We start from the raw sequence: 21,242 nt of genomic DNA, 5'->3' as shown, positions 1-21,242 counted from the left end.
TATTAACAAAAAAAGGCTTACGGTAATCAGTATTGATGATCTTAAATTGGGCTAAGCATTTGGGGCACTCAATGTCTTTGTCCCAGCTTCCTTTCTGCAGCTCATTAATAAAGTGTATAATGCAAGCATGATGGACCTAAAAAATAATAAATATGTTCAGCTCTCTCTTCTAAAGAGTTTTGCCACTTTTTGCAAAAGCACTCGCATTCTGTTTCAGTACTAAAAATTGTACTTTTTTTTTTTTTTTTTTTTTCGTATATATTTCTCCAACCTTGAATGAGCTTATACAAAGAAATTTTTTTCAAAAAATACTATTTTAAAATCTGTTACATTCATTTCAGAATTATTAAATCTATGCATTAAACCCCTCCATAGATGCATCAAATACCCTCCATATCATTCAATGCAGATTTTAATTGATCACAATACATTTTTACGAAAAAAACCGTGTAGTGCGGATTCCTACTAGCGAAAACAGGCACAACACTACCTATATAAGTTAAAGGACCCTATCTTCAGCTTTTTCGGAATTTTTTTATGCAGTATTTCTATATTGCTCTTAGAAATATATTTTTTATTTAACTCTTTTTCATTTTTCAATAGTTGTGTAATCCATTAAAGATGTTACTCTTTAATATATAGCCCCAAGTGCAGAAAATTGTAGCTTTAACACGTTATTAAACAATCACTTGTCAGCTTTTATAAGGGATATAGGACAATGGGTTGTAGAAAAGAGTAAAACAGATTTCCCCAGAAGAGGGTTTGAAAACACACAAAATAGGTAGCTTTCGTTCACAAAGGAGTCCTTCGACCAACCTATGAAAGAGGAGGAGTATTCTGACATACCCTACAAGCTAATATAAATTTAAATATTATCTTTAAATGTACTTTTCATTTTTAGCAGGAAATAGAAACAGAGAAAACGAAAATCCATTTCATGAAGCAACAAAGCCTAATCCAGGCAGGGGGGGGGATAGGGGGGATGGAGCCCCCCTGAATTGGACCTATAATATGGGGCTCCTGATGGAGCCCCACTGACACAACAGAGGTGAAATTTTAGAACCCAAAACAGATATTTTTATAGTGCTAATTTGAAGCTCGTTTTCATAGTCTTAACGGAAGTCATGGCCAATTGTAGAAAAAAGCCAAGACAGATTGTCCAGGTTAATTTTACCCCTTTGATGGCCGTTGTTACTGTCTCCCATTTATGCTCCATGCAAACGTGTAATTTTTAAGGATAAATCTTTGACAATTTATCCTTAGCCAATTCAGGCAATTTCAATAAAAATAATAGACACACAAAAAATGATTCTTGCTGCTAAGGCTGTAGCTATTATGACACTACAAGAACAAGGAATCATTGAAAAAAGTCAATTAGTAAAAAAATGCAGATAGACAATTGACCAAGTGCAACTAAATAATTTGCTGTTAATTAGCATAAAGTAGTAGAAGCAATCAACTGAGGCATGATAATTATTGATTTGGCAAAGGCTTAGGTGAGAAAAGTTAGATACAAAGAAATGGAAAATTTGTTATGATTTGGCCTGAAACTTTTAGGAAACAGGGGGGTGTATGCTAATCAATATTTACCCTGACACAACAGAGGCCAAAACCACCACTGTAATGAGGAAGCTTTCGTTTCATTGTTCTCTTTTTTATTATGGCTATAGACCTGTTGTTTTTCAAGATTGTCTTCTTTGCTTTTGAGTCACTCTTTAATTCATACAGTTCAGTTAATACAGAGGCAGTTTTGTCGAAGGGTTTTAGATTCTGTTTTCCAACTCCAATTTCTTATTCAAAAATATTTCGAAGGTAGAGTCAGAAATTATGACTTCTATTGATTAAGTCGAAGCTCCTCAAGAACTTAGAGCCGAAATCGCAAGGAAACTCAAGACTTTTAACATGAAAAAAATTGATAATGATATAATATAAAATGACATTAAAATACTTTCTGATTTGAAAAAGGATAAGACCCTTACTATCACTAGGGCAGATAAAGGCAATACTATTGTAATTATGGACACCGATGATTATGATCGTAAAATTAATACAATCATTATTGATTTTACAAGAAATTGGATTTCGATCCTACGGATAAATATGTAAAATCGACTAGAAAGGAATTGGATTCCCTGAAAAATGATTTACATATTACTTCACAATTTTATAATAAATTTTATCCAAGAGGTTAGGTTGTTCCTAACCAAAGATCTATGTTCTACCCAGAATTCATTAGATGGGAGTCCCCCTACGTCCCATTGTATCAACTTTTTCATCACCAGTGGCAAAATTAGGAAAGTGGTTGTCGGTGGCATTGCGTCCACTCTTAGGAACACAAAAATCATATATACAAAATTCCACTGATCTTACTAATAAGTTAAAAAATCTCACACTGGAGGAGAATTCAATTCTCTGCAGTTTTGATGTAGTATCCATGTATTCAAATTGTAACGTGAAAAAGTGCGAGGATATATTAAGGATTAAATTACAAAAGCACTTTGATTTGAAACAAGATGCGACCATGGGGAGTTTGGAGATTGAAGTCATTATGAAATTGGTTATTCTTGCAAATGAACATTCTCTTTATTTTGATTTTAGGGGGGAATTTTAAACAGGTGTTTGGTTTGGCTATGGTAGCATCTCTCTCCTCTTTGTTGGCAAATCTCTTCATGAAATCTTTTGAAACCACCGCCATACATAGTTTTAGTCTCTCTCCTTGTTTCTGGGGCAGATTCATGCATGATGTGGTCTGGATTTGGAAACACGGTTTAGAGTCTTTAGACCTTTTCCATAAACATTTAAATAGTTTTAACAAAAACGTAAAATTTACAGTGGAGTTTGAAGAAAGTGATAAACTACCTTTTCTGGATATCTTATTGATCAAAAGTGAGTTCCATTTACTTTTTTCAGTTTATAGAAAGGCTACCCACAGCTGAAGGGCCAAGAAACGGAGATCAGCACTTGCTGGTAAGCAAATCATATCAGTTAAATAAAGGATTAAAATAAACACCAGAAACATTTTTGTGCAGTAAGAATTGTGCAACGTCACCATGCACCACCCTTTAGGATATTGCCCATATTTTTTCACGGAAAAATCTTGCCACACAATTTGATCCCCGCTTAAAATTTCGAATGGACAAATCCACCGTAATATTCTCTCCATCTGTAAGGTAGCGCATCGAAAGAGGAAGAAAGACAAACGAAAACCGTTCTATAGGATAGTTCAGGTAATTCTCATACACTAGGCTATATAAGCAAATACTACTAAACTAATTAATAGATCAGTGCATATAGTATAGTATATTATATAGCTCAAATACAACAATAAACTCGACTTATCAAACGTCGAGTATTTAGCTACTACGATTATAACCATAATAAAGCAAAATATATAATAACGACTTAAACTTTTAGTTAAAACATTGAAAAATATATTATATAGGCTGGCTATATATATATATATATATATATATATATATATATATATATATATATATATATATATATATATATATATATATATATATATATATATATATATGTATATATATATATATATTAATAAAACGCCTAATGCTTCTGTTTCATTCTTGGAGCCTTTGCCAACGTAAAACAAGAGCTAAGAGCTCATATGGCACTTGCGACGAGGCCAGAAGAGCCAAGAGCTCATATGATATGTACCGCGCCAAAAAGCCCAAATTGGGGACGGTAGGGCAAAATTGCCCAGTATAATTTACAAAAACCCTTGGGTTTTGAAATGTACCAGAGATTAGAATTTCCCAGAGAAAGAATGTTAGGCTTATGAATTCCACAGAGAAAATTCCCTCCTCCCTTTAGGTTTTCCAAATACATTTACTATCCTCCTACATTTTCGTGAATTGACATCCCAGAGAGCTTCCACTATTTATATTTTGGATAGTCCTGGATATGATGGAGAATGAGTATAATTTAAATTTGAAGAATACAGGCTTTTTCAAAGGAAAGTCCAGAGGAAAATAAAATCTTGAATAACCTAGAAATTACAAGCCGGTCCTGCGTATGTCCGGTCCTGGGTATCGAGGGGCCTCTTGTTCGAGAGTTCTGACCCTCCTAAAAAATAAAGTTACAGGTTGTTAAATATTATGTTGGGGCCCTTGTTGGAGAGTTCTGCTCCACTAAAAATATAATGACAGACTATTAAACATGATGTCGGAACCTCCTGTTCAAGAGTTCTGCCCCTTCTAAAAAATAAAGCTATAAACCTTTAAACAATGATGTTGGGGCTTTTTATCGAGGATTCTGCCACTCCTAAAAATAGTTACAAGCCTTTCAACATGGTGAATTCATTCTTTTTTCAATTTAATAAAACCATCCCATTTCAAACAGATGTTGAGTAACCCCCTGTTTGATAGCTACTGCCCCTTCCACCAAGTCCCCTAAAAAAATAATTTTATAGGCTTTTCAATACTGCTGAATAATATATTCTCGTTCAGACTAATAAAACGAAAATCATATCCAAATAATTTGGACTGCTGGTCCCACCCCTGTTCGATAGTATTGGGGAGACAAGGGGGAGGTTTGAGGGCCCCTGGCCTCCAAAAAATAAAATAGATTATTAAAACGATGAAAATTATAGATTTGAAAAAAAAATAAGCTGGTAGTATTATTTTTCTTCCAGCGAGCGACATTATCAGCGCCGTCAACTTAAAGGGTTAATAATCTCATTGACGGTATGAAGACACCTGTCTTGTTGCACCATCAGCATTTTATGACAGTATCTGTGCCCAAATTGAGACAGAGAAGGCCCCAAAGGAGAGTGAACGAGAGGGATTAAACATATTTTGTGAGATGATCCTAGATAGTATAAATCCCCCAACTTTGATTTAGATAGTTTTCCAGCCAATCTTGGTCTTAATGCAGAATTTTTGGATTGGGTGCAAGAGGAGTTAACAACCAACACAGTCCAGAGACTCTTGGCAGACGATAGAGTGGCTATCCCTCCTAAACACTCACAGTGACCGTAAAAAGGAGAAGCTGGGGGTGTGGGACAAAGTGAAAGTGGCTCATCCCCTGTATTACTATACTTCTACTTGTTGAACTCTGCCTTCTGCAAAATATATGTCTATAGGGCAGACTTTGGGATTCATTTAACTTAATTATAGTGGGCTGTTGAATCACGAATTCTACAGACATAGTCTTCTCATATGGGGGCAGGATTCGAGCCCTTCTTGAAAAATAGATACAGGATTGGGGAGGTAGGGATAGGATCAACCCACCCATCTCACATTTTTTTTTTAATTAAACCAAAAATCGGGTGATTTGTATTAGTATTGTATGCAAACTGAAAATCACTTGACCCGGACTTGCACTATTCTGAAGGGGTACTTTCGGGTTGGGTAGATAGTATTATGAATAAATAGGATGACTGTAATGGAAAGGGGAGTGGGTCAGAGGTGTTATTTATTGAGAATTTATATATTAGTGGGTGTAATTTCAAAAAAGATTTTGTTTAAGAGGTGGGAGGGGAAGGTAGGTACAAAATACAATTCAGATTTGAGGAGGTGTAGTAGTATTCAAGAAATTTGTTTTGAAACAAGGTTGCATTGCTTCAATGCGCATTTGTCATAGCAGCCCACAACAAATTGCAAAAGGGTACTAGTAGGGTAGATTTGGGTGATTTGGCAGTAAATGGGCCCAGAGAGGGGCAGATTTTCCTAAGGTAAACTTTAACTGTTTAAATGGTCAATATCAGTAACACTTAAAGGAGTAAATATTTTTAAGCGGGCCAATGAGCATTTAAGGATTGGTGCTACTGTTTTACAGTATGATACAGAGTTTGAGGAGGGGGATGTAAGGATAAAAAGAGGGTAGCATATTCAGTGAGGGCTCCGTCCATTGAATCAGTGAAACACTGGGTATGACTCCTTTTCGAGCTTGCTAAAGAGGCTAATTCAGTTCCACATTTTTTCTATAGTACATATTTTTCGGGGAGAGGGGAGGGGGACAAGCTACTATTATCTAATGTGTCAGTCTAGATTCCACACCAAATTAATATCAAAGGACTCTTTTAAGCACTATAAGCGTCATGAGTATCAATCTGTGGAGATATTTTCGGGCGACAATGCCATCTTGTGATTCAAGAACTTTTAGAATTCACTAGTGACAAGATAACGTTAGTTTACGAGGACAAACTCACAGATGGACATGATACATCAAATTTAAATAGTGTCAAAGAACATGAAGCCATTGCTGCCTTTTTTGCATATGGAAAAAGAGACTCGAGACATACGATGCAACTGGTAGATTTTTGAAGCATTGGGCGGGAAAGATTTTATGGTTGCAGCCATGATTGCACTTATTAAAACTCACAATTAGTCAATTTCATAGGTGGGCAATACAGCCTATCCAATGACCCTTTAATCAGAGGACAAGTTGGCCATTAAAAATAAGAAAATGTATTGAGTGTCTAAATTGAAATTTATTGAGAGTATTGGGCAGACACCAGTTCACGCTCATGATCATTTACACAATCTTAATTTATCGTGGTAATAACTTTCTCGGACTGGCCCATAAATCTTGTAATTTAAGTATTAAGCAATAGTTATTCTACCGGTTAACATACACAATTCCAACTACGATTTGAAATTCATACTGCCAGCGTTGGTACGTTTGCAGAGAGCTGAGGTTGAATATGGCACATGATGGATGATTCTTTTTCTCATAATATCTTACCCAAATCTTCTTAGAAGCTGCTACATTTAGATTTAAAATGGTAAACAAAAGATTATTATAATACGTGCTCGAATATGATCCGTTCTTTAGATTCCTATTTTTTCCCCTCAAATCTGTAAGTCTATTAATTCAAGCACAGAAAAGTAATGATTTTAATAGTTTCCCCTCCTTAAACAGCGCTCTCCAGATGATGAAATGCATGATTTGTTAATGTGTAAGGACATATATATTTGTTAACGTGTAAGGGATTTAATTCTTAAAATTAGCAAAGAGAAAAGAGGTTTGACCACCGCTGTGAATAAGAACTTATTTGTAGAGAAGTACTTGAGAGGAGGGTATGTTTTCCATGGGAATCGTATCATGGAAACTGACCCGACCGGACAACGCACCAGTGAAAAATTTGACATAGTTTTTCGTAATATGAACTTATTTCATATGTTGGTAATGTCTCACTACTCTTTGCCATGTGGGAATTATAAATGGCTTAAGTCTTTGTGATCCAAATTTTTCCGTATATTGCCACTGTTGAGATGAATGGGCCACAAGGATAGTTTTTGAAATTGATAGTGAAATGCCTTTTGAACTTCATGACTCGGTAAAGAATTTTATTTTCCTGTGTAAAAACAGATCGGTGTCTGAGGACCCCCTGAGTCTACGTTAAAGGATGGGGGTATGTTCTGGAAACCTTCAAAACAAAAATTAATTGCCAACCTTCGTCCGAAACAGAATATTTTTTTTTACACCAAGTTCTTTGGAGATGGATGCTAGGAAACAGTTTCAAGGTCACAAAGATTCATAAAGCCAAATAATCTGACCAATAGCCCTATATGAAAAATTTTAGTGATGCCTCCGTCAAAAGTTCTTAAGCAAACAACGAAGGTTGAAAAAAAAATATTTTTAAGCTCATTTTCAGTTCAGCCTTCGGTAAGAGGTGCGAGAGCGTACGGAATAGCAGTTGCTGTGACGTTGTAAGCGACTCAAAGGAATGTGCTTAAATTACTGTTGAGCTGAGCTTTACATTGTTTTCCAGCATAGGCTCAAATATTGTCCTTTTACATAGAAAAGAAAAAAGAAAATTTCGTTAAATAAAAATATTGCCCCTGGCGTGGCCATCTTATAAGTTCCAAAAAAAAACTCGTGTTTTAATTTTATTAAAATAAGTGTAGGCTCAAATAGCTGAGGGAGGGGAAGCTCAAGTATATTATGGAGACACTGATTCACTACTGTTAAAAGTTAAAACAGACACTATATACGATGATTTGGGAAATTAGCTCTCGAATGGACTTTACCCACTGGAAAGAGTCCATTTACCGGGAGCTAGTTAAGCACCATGCCCGAATAAAGTTTTATTTGTAAAATCTGAGACGCGGAGTGATGATTTTCCACGCTGTTCTTGCAGGTTCGAAGGTGTACTCTGTGCAAACATACGATGAGAAAATTCATCGTATTACATGTGTATGTTTGTTCCGTGTAAGGCAGAGTTTTTATTGTTGTTTTTTATGTGTCGGTACATTTTTCTATATCTTGACATAAAGTGTTTAATATCATACTATTATTTACCTGGAATCTGCCACTGCCTAGCTCCGTCCTTTAGCCACCGAGACGACCACCGTGCTTTCCAAGGTCCCCTTTCAAGAACTTTTATATCGTGTCGCTGTTTATTTTTCTCCTAAGTGTCTATTTTATCTAAATAAAAATGTTTGTTGTTTTCCCAAGTGCCTACTGTGTGTTATTAAAAATAAATGTGATATTCGAATGTCATTATATTTTTTGTAGTGAATTTTTTGTCAATAAAGAAACCATTTATTATTCTTAATTTTTGTATTCTCAAACATAGAAAATTAATATTTATTCAACAGATTGAGGCATTTTAGTGTTAGTTGTATTTTAAAATTGAGAAGAGCAAACTCTACATTCAGATCGTTTCTTTGTGGGCCATCAATATCTGGCAAAACAAGATTTTTAACGAAAATCATTCAATATCGTAATAGCGTGTGGCAAGAGTCGTATGATAAAATAAAGACCATTGCACCAGACACAAAATTCATACAAAGGCTTGATGTATTTAACGTTATTGAACCAAACTATTTAACTGAACCAAATGATTTATCTGAATCTATTGATGAATGGTCTCTGGAGATGCTACAATTATTCAAGGTCCAATCTCATCATGAAAAAATATCTGTAAAAGCTGTCCTCCACAAACTCTTTCATCAGAACAAATTTATGAGATCACTTGCTTTGAATTGTACTAAATATATTACCTACAGGACTGTTCGTGATTAACATTCCCTCATAAGTTTAAATAACAAATATATCCCTGTGAATCGAAATTTCTACTCTCAGCACACAATCAGGCTTAAAATAGACCTATAGTTACATTGTGCTATATTTCAATCACTAAACACCCAAGCATTTGACTGTAGTCACCAATATTTTTGACAATAAAATTACCCTATTTTTACCAGTGAAGAGTAAAAGGTCATTAGTTGACATCAAGTTGCTGAAGAAACTACAAGAAAAGTGACATTTATTTTCCGTCCTAGGTAATTCAAAACCAAGGCTTAGGAAAGCTACACTCAAACATCAGGTTGAAAAAGAATTCAATAATCTCTTATCAGAGCTTTGTTTAAATTTAACTGAGAGTGATGTTCTGCTGCTAGAAGTATTTTAGGAACAGACAAAGCTAAATTGTTCACTAGTGCGTGCCATAGCAGGCAAAAACAAGGGGAAGAAATTTAAAAGGAAATGTCCTTCAAGTAGGCAGTAGCTTCTTTACACTTTTACAGCCGTTAATTGCAGGACTTTTACAAACAATTTCCTAAAAAATGGCTAATCCCTACAAGCTGACACCAATAGAATTGGTCCTTTCGCCAAAACAGCACTTTGAGGGCAATCTAAGTAAATTTATCAACAATATGACAATTGCTGACAATGAAAAATTAATTTTACTACGAGTGGACAGGCATAAACCCTACCGTGAGAAGCCGCTAAAAAAAATGCCATTGATTGCAAAAAGGAAACACCTCAACCAGAGTCCTGGTTGAACTTCGCTGAGGTAAGGATGCTGGGACTGTTTTGAAAAACTGTTCATTTTAGTTTTATTGATTTTATTATCTTGTCAGTTGTTTTTTCTTATTTGTATTGCTGCGGACGGCCCTTGGACATAGGGCCGAAATATTCATTCTAATTTGTTTCCCGCTGTCTTAAAAAATTCCCTATTGTTCTTCTTCTTTTTGGCGTTAGAGATCAAATAACGATACTGAAAATACTCTCCTGGTTATTGACATTCTAATGAATCTATTTGTCATGTTCTATTTGTATACCCGAGCAAAGTTTTCTCAACAATTTCAAAAGCTTTCACATGTGCTATGACTCAACTGGAAACGCTTTAATCTTTAACATTTTCGAAAATGTCATACAATCCCTTTTGTATTTCGCACGGCCGTACTGTATTGATCTTTCGAAGGATGATCGAAATTCTTCATCAATAACTTTATTAGGTTCTTAAAAAATTCCTCTAGCCTTCTCATACAAGCCTAGATACCCAAGAAAATACCCCAAGGTTTTTGGGGGTTAGGATGCTCTTCTATACACCAGAAGCTATACAAAAGTAATATATGCACTATCATTTCACTGAAAATCCAATACATGAAAACGACGTATTTTCTCCCAAGAAAAGACAGAATTATATTCATATAATGGTTTTCAGTTTGACAACAACACATCTGACATTATCAATACAGCATAGACGTCCATAATCAAAACATATTAAATTCATTGGTTCCGCATTGCCAACTTTTTGCCATTAAATGCATAAATCGAATCCTCTAAGTTAACAATCTTAAACCAAACAGACTACGCTGAATGAAGATATCGAGCACAAAAAAAAAACAAAAACGAAAAAGCCATAAATATGAGTTGCGCAACTCTCATTTAACTTCCCGAAACAACTAGCGGTGTTGGCTCTTTAATGAATACGGAACATATTTTCAACAGGAATTATTCTTTCTCAGATTGTTTTTCAACATATTTGAGAGAATGAATTATTTTAGTCATTTCATAATTATTATTATTTCGCCATTAGTAAGCATATAGATACGGTAAATTCTGGCATTTCGACAAGCAAGATCGCCTTTCCAACTTTTATCAAGGTTCACTCTATATATATAAAAAACCCAAGCTACATTTTTTTAAGTTTAGCATTAATCCGTAAATATAAAATGGTGGGTCCAGAAACAGATCTGTCGAAACTGTTTTTGAGACATAACCACAAAACCAGTTTTCCTTTATGACATCCCCATCTTAAAAGGGGATGTTTAAACTTATAAGTATCCATCACATGTTCGTGTATAATAAGTGATTTTCATTAATTGTTTTGATGAACGCCGTTTTGTATTTTATCTGTCTTGTACTCCGTTCCTATGAACTATCCCTAACTCTAGGATCAACAAGTAGTTTGCAAGAATGCAAAGAAGCAATATTTTATTGATTTAATTTCTATTAAAATAAGGGGAAAAAAATGGTCTTGAATGTTGAGTCAGGAAGGGGTTCCTTGGCAGGAGCAGAGGCCTCATAATTGCACAGCTTCAATGAGCAGTAAATTCGTTAGGTGAAGGATGAACAAAAAAGAATATTGATTAGAAAATTTTTTTAGGGTTCTATTTTTTTTGTAAAATATGAAAAGGTGAGAGAAAGAAAAATACACGCGAATTTTACTGAGATTCTATTTAACTTAAGGTTTAGAACCCTTGATTTTTTATTTATTTAATCTTTAAAATTATAAGAAACCAGTTCTGCTGCACTGTCTTTTTATGTAAAAATAAGCGTCTATACACAAAAAGACGAATGCAACAGAAAACAGGCTTATACAGAGTTCGAAATTTACTGCTCAGTAGCTACTTCATTACCTAGAAAAGAAGAGGAACGTCAATCATTTACAGACAATAAATACTATGTTTTTCCTACCTAAAAAATTTATAAAGGGATAAATTCTGAAGACTGGCTAAATATATTACAAGAGCGAAAACCTCAAGGTGGTTGGGATGCTAGGTCAAGACCTTTTTTCCCTTACTATTAACAAATCCCTTTAGAATTTCCTGGCTCATTTTGTTATGTAGAAAAGCACAGAGACAAATGCGTTCCTTCAAATGCAATTAGCAAATACAAGAAAAATGTTTAAAAATGAAAATGTATATAAAAGCTCCATTTGATAAAGTTGATCCACACCATATTTCAAGAATTTCTGTGTAATTATGGATCATTAAGCACCATCTATTAAAAGATGAGGCCATGAGTCGGTATAAGCATGGATGATTTTTGGAGAAGAATTTTCTGGGGAAAAACTTTCCTGGGTAAATAAGGTGTAATTTGAAAAGTCAAGACTTCAGAAAATAAAATAAGTTTGTTTTTGTAAGACAAAATTTTATTCCAACAAAACGGCTATCACAAGCCCAAAAGGGCCGAATTCGCTCTTTAGTGTCAGTACAAAAAAAGCGCTAAGAGTTCATATGGCGCTTGTGACAAAGTCGGAAGAGCCAAGAGAACATATGGCATGAGCTCTAGCAAAATTCTAAAAATCAATAGATTGATTTAAAGGAAATCAGAGGCTTAATAAAGGTCAGGATTTAAAATAAGAGCTCTAAGAGACGGGCTACTTCTAAATACATTAAGATCTGATCACCCATTAGTACCAAGGTTCATGCCACCTGGTTTCATCTCTCCTCTCTATGAGTTTTCCAAGATTTCCCTGTGTCCCCTCCAACTCCCCCCAGTGTATCCAGATCTGTTTGGAATTTAAAATAAGACCTCTGAGACATGAATTCCTTCTAAATATCAAATTTCATTAAGATCCAGTCACCCGACCCTAGGTTAAAGTACCTCAATTTTTCTAATTTTTTCCCCGTCCCCCCCCCCCAACTCCCCACAAAGAGAGCAGATTCAGTCCAGTTGTGTCAATCACGTATTTAAGACTTGTGCTTATTTTCCCACCAAGTTTAATCCCAATCTCTCCACTCTAGGCGTTTTCCAAGATTTCCTGTTTCCCCTCCAACTCTCCCCAATATCACCGGATACGGTCGAGATTTTAAAATAAGACCTCTAACACACGAGTTTCTTCTAAATATCAAATTTCATTAAGATCCGATCACCCATTCGTAAGTTAAAAATACTTTTTTTTTCAATTTTTCTTCTCCCTCCAGCCCCCTAGATGGTCGAATCGGGGCAACGACTGTTATAAAGTCAATTTGAGCAGATCCCTGACACGCCTACCAATTTTCATCATCCTAGTACGTCTAGAAGCACCAAACTCGCCAAAGCACTAAACCCCTCCCCCAACTTTGCTTAGATAATATACGTTTCTTATAAACATAAATAAATTTCTTTGTTGAAACAAAGCACTTTTTTTTCAGGGCAACAACTGCTAAAGATCAACAATTACTTCCCAGTTCACACAGAAGCGCTTTAAAGCAAAATCGATGTTTTCCAGTTTTTGTCACCTGTTTTTTGGTATAAGCTCGTAAGTCACAACAATTTACATCTGTGTTGAAGCATTTGAACTTGAATAACATGTCGGCTTAGTGTTTATAAATTCGCCGTAGACTGATCAGGAAATCCAACTTTCAAAAACTGATTTTATCTTTTTAGATGCAATTTTACGAGTTTTCTATGAAAAAATAATTTCTCACTGTTTGCTAATTTCTTTTACTTATCATATTTCTGCTTTTTGAGACTTGCATTCTAACAGGTTAATTTTTACATTCCAAAGATCGTATTAAAAAAAAAAGGAAATTAAATTAAATTAAATTACGTACCCCAGAAGATAAATCAAAGCCAAAAATCCGTCATATTTTACGGAAACCCTTATGGAATATCCCAAAATGCGAGGTTTTTTTTACGTGTTTTCTTCGTATTTGAGTCAAGTGTTTTGTGTCTTGAATACATTTATCATGTGTATGCCTTTCTTCATAAGAAAAAAAAAGCGTCGCATTGAGTGTGAGCGTAGGATTAAGCATCCATCATAAAAAAAAATCTTCAGAATCATAGAACCAGTCAAGAAAAAGTGGAGAAATTACAAAGAAAAATTACATCATAGATTAATGAACCTCGTTATAAAAAAAAAAAAAAAAAAAAAAAAAAAAAAAAAAAAAAAAAAAAAAAAAATACAGCAAACATCATGCGACAGTCAGTGGGAAGCAACAATCGGCTGTGGAAATTTTATCGGTGACAATATAACGTGGAAAACCACGTTCAATGCATCATCTCATTTCTGTCGATATAGTCAATTCTTTATTATTTGGTCGATATTGATCGTAATATTTGGCATATATATATTTTATAGGATACTAGCTGAAACAATGTCACGAAAAAAAAAGAGGAAAATATAGATAAATCGGCACAAGTATCTAACCATAATTTAGATTAATTTCTTTGCAAATGATTACTTCCACAAAACTCGCAGACGAATTCGAGGAAAGGATTTAAAAATATTCTAATGACTTTGTAGCCAGTTGAACTTATCTTTTCGTACAATTAGTATTGTAACAGGTAAAACTTACAATAAGATTGCTTTTTAGAATCGTATTGCTGCAGCTACTTTCCGACGTAATAATTGCAAAACTACCTTATGTTGCATTTTTATTTATCGAAAGCAGAAAAATGGCTCGATGGACGAAAAATTGGCTGCACAACTCCAGATAGTCCTCTCAGACATATACTATAAAATTCAACTTTGACACACAAAATGTAGGCTATGGCTCAATTACTAGCGAAAAACTTTTTTTCCCCAATAAAAATTATTTGCAGCTTTCCAAAACGTATTATCATATTCATCAATCTGACCTACGGTACATATTTTCCTTTAAAAACAAGAGCTAAGAGCTCATATGGCACTTGTGACTTGGCGAGAAGAGCTAAGAGCCAAGAGATCATATGGTATGAGCTCTAACAAAATTCTATGAATCAATAGATTGATTTAAAAAGGAAAATAAGAGGCTTCATGCCGGTCAGGATTTAAAATAAGAGCTCTGAGTCACGATGTCCTTCTAAATATCAAAATTCATTAAGATCCGATCACCCACTCGTAAGTTATAAATACCTAATTTTTTCTAATTTTTCCTCTCCCTTTAGCCCCCCCAGATGGTCGAATCTGGGAAAACGACTTTATCAAGTCAAATTGTGCAGCTCCCTGACACGCCTATCAATTTTCATCGTCCTAGCACGTCCAGAAGCACCAAACTCGACAAATCACTGAACCCCTCCCCCAACTTCGCCAAAGAGAGCGAATCCAGTACGATTCTGTCACTCACGTATCAAGGACATTTGTTTATTCTATCCACCAAGCTTCATCCCGATTCCTACACTCCAAGTGTTTTTTCCAAGATTTCCCCCTCCAATTCCCCCAGAGTAAAACGATCTGGTCAGGATTTGAAATAAGAGTTCTGAGACATGAATTCTTTCTAAAAATCAAATTTCATTAAGATCCGATCATCTATTCGTAAGATAAAAATACCCCAATTTTCACGTTTTCCAAGGATTCCGGTTTCCCCCTCCAACTCCCCCCAACGTCACAGGATCTGGTCGGAATTTAAAATAAGAACTTTAAAGCACAAGATCCTTTTAAATATCAAATTTCATTAAGATGTGGTCCCCTTTCGTAAGTTACAAATACCTCAATTTTCAAAACTACCCCCCCCCTCCAATTCCACCAAAGAGAGCAGATCCGGTCCGGTTATGTCAGTCACGTATCTTAGACAGGTTTTTATTCTTCCCATCCAGTTTCATCCTGATCTCACTGCTTTAAGTATTTTCTAAGATTTCCGGTCACCCCCCAACTGCCACCCCCCCCCAATTACGCTTGGTCCGGTTGAGATTTGCAATAAGAGATCTGAGTTACGAGGTCCTTCTAAATATGAAGTTTCATGAAGATCCGATCACTCCTTCGTAAGTTAAAAATACGTCATTTTTTCTTATTTTTCAGAATTAACCCCCCCCCCCCCCCAAATAGATCGGATCCATTCCAATTATGTAAATCACGTATGAAAGACTTCTGATTATTTTTCCCACCAAGTTTCATCCCGATCCCTCCAATCTAAGCGTTTTCCATGATTTTAGGTTCCCCCACCCCAAACTTCCCCCAACGTCACCAGATCCAGTCAGGATTTAAAATGAAAGCTTTGAGACACGATATCCTTCTAAATGTCAAATTTCATTGAGATCTGATAACCCGTTCGTAAGTTAAAAATACCTCATTTTTTCTAATTTTTCAGAATTAACCCCTCCCCCAACTACCCCAAAGAGAGCGGATCCGTTCCGGTTATGTCAATCATGTATCTAGGACTCGTGATTATTTTTTCCACCAAGTTTCATCCCGATCCCACCACTCTAAGTGTTTTTCAAGTTTTAGGTTTCCCCTCCCAACTCCCCCCCCCCCAATGTTACCAGATCTGGTCGGGTTTAAAATAAGAGCTCTGAGCCACGATATCCTTCTAAATATCAAATTTTATTGAGATCCGATTACCTGTTCGTAAGTTAAAAATACCTCATTTTTTCTAATTTTTCAGAAATACCCCCCCCCCCCCCCTCCACTATCCCAAAAAGAGCGGATCCGTTAAGTTTATGTCAATCTTGTATCTATCACTGGTGTTTATTTTTCCCACCAAGTTTCATCCCGATCCCTCCACTCTAAGTGTTTTCCAAGTTTTAGGTTTCCCCCTCCCAACTCCCCCCCCCCAAATGTTACCAGATCCGGTCGAGATTTAAAATAAAAGCTCTGAGACACGATATCCTTCTACATCAAATTTCATTGAATTCCATCACCCCTTCGTAAGTTAAAAATACCTCATTTTTTCTAATTTTTCAGAATTACCCCCCCCCCCCCCACTACCCCAAAGAGAGCAGATCCGTTCCGATTATGTCAATCATGTATCTGGAACTTGTACTTATTTTTCCCATCAAGTTTCATCCCGATCCCTCCACTCTAAGTGTTTTCCAAGATTTTAGGTTTCCCCCCTCCAGCTCCCCCCAATGTCATCAGATCCGGTCGGGATTTAAAATAAGAGCTCTGAGACACAATATCATTCCAAAAATCAAATTTCATTAAGATCCCATCACCCATTCATAAGTTAAAAATATTTCATTTTTTCTATTTTTTCCGAATTAACTGGCCCCCCACTCCCCCCCCCCCCAGATGGTCAAATTGGGAAAATAACTATTTATAATTTAAGCTGGTCCCGTCCCTGATACGCCTACCAAATTTCATCGTCCTAGCTTACCTGGAAGTGCCTAAAGTAGCAAAACCGGGACCGACAGACAGACAGACCGGCAGATAGACAGACAGACCGACAGAATTGGCGATTGCTATATGTCACTTGGTTAATACCAAGTGCCATAAAAAACATGGAGGTCGAAACCTTACCACTTACAACAAGAAGCTGAAGTCGACAGACTAAGCAAAAGAAAACAGGAAATAACCAAAGTGTGCTCCGTCAACCCAATAAGACAAAAAAATCTAGTTAAAGTGACTGGGAAACATGAAAGAGATACAATTTGTTATTATTTGAGAGAGAGAACTTTGAAGCATTTAATATATGGTTTTTTGACAAATTAAATTGAAAAGTATAATGATTATGAAGACACGAACAACTCATCTGGGAACACAACATCAACGCCGTTGATGTTGTTTACTCCGGACTTCTAAGAAATCAGTCTACCAAAACTGAGTTTCTTGTCTTTGGACTGGATATCGTCTCCAATGATACAATCCTGATACAGTTGGTTCTGCCACAATGTCGTCTTCCAGTTCATTTAGGTATTTAAGTCTTCGATTTGGAACTTCAATTAGGTTCACTAGGCAGCTTATAATTGCTTCTTTGAAAGAGAAACTAAGAAAATCTTATGATCTTCTCGCCATAGTAAAGGGCCAGTTTGATATGAATTTGATGGTCGGCTGTATAATGCGTTTTTGCACCGCCTGTGTTGTTTTTGAAACTGTTTGGGAAAAATAGGTGGAAAAGTGTGGAAATTTTAAAGTATTTTAGATTATAAAATATTTATATTAAATAATAAAACAATTCTGAACAAACGAGCACTGCCATGATAATGCATAGCCACTGATTCAATACCATCACCTCTGAAAAAAAAGAAGTTCGTATCCATGAATTTCCTTCTTGGTAAAATTAAATAAAAAAAAATAATTTTTTTAGCTGAAAGTAAGGAGCGACATTAAAACTTAAAACGAACAGAAATTAATCCGTATATGAAATGAGTTGTCCCCTCCGCAATCCCTCGCTCTTTCCGCTAAAGCTTTTAATTGTTTTAAAAAGTAGAATTGTGGCAAAGAGACAAACTTTAGCGTAAAGAGCGAGGGATTAAATATAATACTTTAGAAACAAAATTATGGAAACTACGACAAAGACGTAGTTTCAAAAACATCGCGATTACACCTTTTGCGGACCTGCGTGGCCCCCCTTACCAACAATCCCTCCCGTACATCAACATACCCCCAACCAAGCGTGTGTGGCGCCTTCTCGGTCGGTCGGAATGTTTTTCCCGGATCCGCTACCTCAGCAACATCAACTTTTCTATCCCCCACTAAAGATAACGTCCCCGAGCCCCCCGACAGTGTTTCAAATCCCCGTAACTCCCCCCCTCCTGTCCACCCTCACAGCCCCCAATGGCGAGGACACAATTTCTTTCGTTTCAGCCGAAATTCCAGTACTCAATAAATTTGAGCCCCTGGTTGGTGCGGGTAATCCTGATGACAGCCCCGCCCACCAGGGAAATAACATATTCTTACAAAGACCTACAACAAGAACATCAAACACCACTAAGGTAAAGTATTATAATTCTGATGTTTTTTCGTTCCCTAGGTTTATTTACGCAAATGCTGAAAGTTTAAATTTTGATAAAGTGGCTGAGTTAGAAAGTCTAGCTCAGGCAACAAAGGCATCTGTCCTAATGGTTTCTGAAGTTCATCGACAAAACCCAGAACTCCTGAAAATAGGTGGTCTTGATGAGTTTATAAAAATACGACCTGATGACCATCCACTGGGGAAAAAAGGTGGCGAAGTTCTTATTTATTCCCATGAAATTTTTAAGGCAGCTAGACTTGATGTCCCTTTTTTAACTGAGTACGACGAAATAATGTGGGTCATTCTAAAACCACGACGTCTCCCCTGGAAATTCACTGGTATTGCTCTCTGCGTGTATTATTACTCGCCGGGTCACACGAGTGAATACCGCCATGCATTCGTAGAAAAGCTACAACTCAGTTCGGATTTTGTTTTGGGCAAATACCCATCATGCGGAATTTTCATGATGGGCGATGCCAATGAATTAAAGCTCCATCACTTGGACGCCGGAATCGGCCTGAAGCAGCTCGTCAATTTTCCCACAACCAAAGGTGGCACCTCCCTTGACCGAATTTCCACAAATATGCACGAATTTTACAACATACCTACGACCGGGGACCAATCACAAGTGAGGGACTTCTGACTTTTGGCCAATGGTTAAGCTGCGAGAAATGGGAAAAATTCCAAGATGCTAAAAGTAGCAACGAAAAAGCTACTATTTTCCAAGAAGCTTTGCTTCATAATTTCAAGGCCTGTTTTCCTGAGAAGTCAACAAAACGTTTCTCGTCAGATCGACCATATATTACACAAGAAGTTAAGAAAATGCTAATGGAAAAGAGATGGCTTTTCCGTCATGGTAATACCCAACAAGCCAACAGGTTGAAAAACAAACTAAGAAAAGTCACTCGAAAACACGCGAACAAATATGTAGAACGTAAAGTTAATCATCTGTTCGAGTCCAAACCAAGCCAGTGGTACAACCGAATCAAAAGGATGACGGGCAAGGTGGAAAAAGGAGTCGATTTTGGCATGATGAAGATGACGTCGTAACAGCCAGCTCCCTTAATAAACATCTGGGTAACATTGTACAATCCCTCCCGCCTTTGCTGAGCGTGGGAATACCCACCCCTCCTCCTGAGTCTTTTGATTTCCCTTTGATATCAGAGTCCCAGGTGTTTTTCAAATTAAAAAGGCTTAAAAGAAAAAGCATTACCCCTGTAGATATTCCCATTGATCTCATCAAAGCATTTCCAGATTATCTTAGTGGCCCCCTAACACTCCTTTTTAATCAAGTGACAAAAACAGGTGAGTATCCATCAATTTGGAAAAATGGGTTCATTACACCAATACCAAAAAAAGATGCGCCCAAGGATTTTTCGGGTGTCCGACCGATCACTATGACACCCATTTTTAGCAAAGTGTATGAAAGTTTTGTTGCAGCATGGCCGAAAGACCGTATTCTGGACAAAATTGATCCAACGCAGTTTGGAAATATGCCAAACACCTCTACATCTCATTACTTAGTTAGTATAATTGACAGTATTTTGCAAAAACTCGATGAACCAGATTCTTGGATTAATCTTATTGCAATAGATCTAAGAAAAGCTTTTGATTTAATTTGCCACAATATTCTTGAAAAAAAACTTCTTGGACTAGGTGTAGATTCATTCCTTGTAGGTTTAATTGCTAGTTTTCTTTCTGGTAGATGTCAACGGAAAAAATATAAGTCCACCTATTCCGACCCACTGCCCATTTTTTGTGGAGTTCCCCAAGGTACCCTCTTGGGACCACTTTTGTTTCTTGTCATAATAAATGATTTGGCAACAACACTGGATGACCGCTGGAAGTATGTCGACGATCTGTCGCTCATTGAATGTTGTCGAAAAAACCTACCAAGCAGAGCAGGTTCATTAATGAAAGATATATGTCAAGAGGCAAAGGTGGACAAAATGACTGTCAACTTTGATAAATCTGTAATTTTAACATTGTCTTTTTTAAAATCTGCGCCAGTTTTTAATCCACCTATTCCCAGCGCCAGTCACGTGACCGAAATTAAACTGCTCGGCGTTCATATCACTTCAGATCCGAAGTGGAATAAACATGTTGATGGCATGTTAAAAAAAGCTAATTTGGCCATCAGGTCTCTGAAGTTGTTGGCTCGCCATGGAATCCCTGTACCACACCTCCTACGCATCTATTTCTCTTTTATACGTTCCACACTTGAATACTGTTGCCCTGTAGGGCATTTCGGGCTGACTAGGGAACAGTCGGACCGGGTTGAGAGGGTGCAATACCGTGCCCTCCTAGTAATCTCAAAAGCCCCAAAAATACCGTACATATCCCTCCTTAATCAGTTTCAACTTCAAACCCTTCAATCTCGTCGTTTAAAACTAGCCCTATCCTTTGGTAATAAAATTTTGTCCAGCCCTATACACCGAAATATCCTTCCTCACCAACATCAACCGGCACGGGTAAGGCCACTCAGGGCCGTTGCAGAGCCTGTACCAAAACTTCAACCTGTGACTGTGTCACATGCTCGTTATGAGCTTAGTTTTGTACCCTCGTTTGTTAAGTTGTTTAATGCTGGGTCGACTTTTTAATCCGAATTATTGTTGTTAATTGTATATATTATAATTTTGTGTATACTTGTTGACTTATTTTCGTTTGTATGTGACAATTATT

At 36.5% G+C, this 21,242-nt stretch overlaps 1 long non-coding RNA gene across 1 annotated transcript in view; it reads left to right on the top strand.

Moving 5' to 3' along the window:
* Window positions 1–13,881, top strand: part of LOC136037868 (uncharacterized) — a 70,154-nt gene extending 56,273 nt beyond the window's left edge. The window contains exon 2 of the long non-coding RNA XR_010620060.1: window positions 13,122–13,881. This is a non-coding gene — a long non-coding RNA (uncharacterized LOC136037868). The remainder of the gene's footprint in view (window positions 1–13,121) is intronic.
* Window positions 13,882–21,242: the final 7,361 nt, after the last annotated feature.

This window comes from Artemia franciscana, chromosome 17, assembly GCF_032884065.1.
Source record: "Artemia franciscana chromosome 17, ASM3288406v1, whole genome shotgun sequence".
NCBI classification, from domain to species: Eukaryota; Metazoa; Arthropoda; class Branchiopoda; order Anostraca; family Artemiidae; genus Artemia; species Artemia franciscana.
Note: the sequence above shows the minus strand (reverse complement) of the source record. Positions and strands in the feature narration are given on the sequence as shown.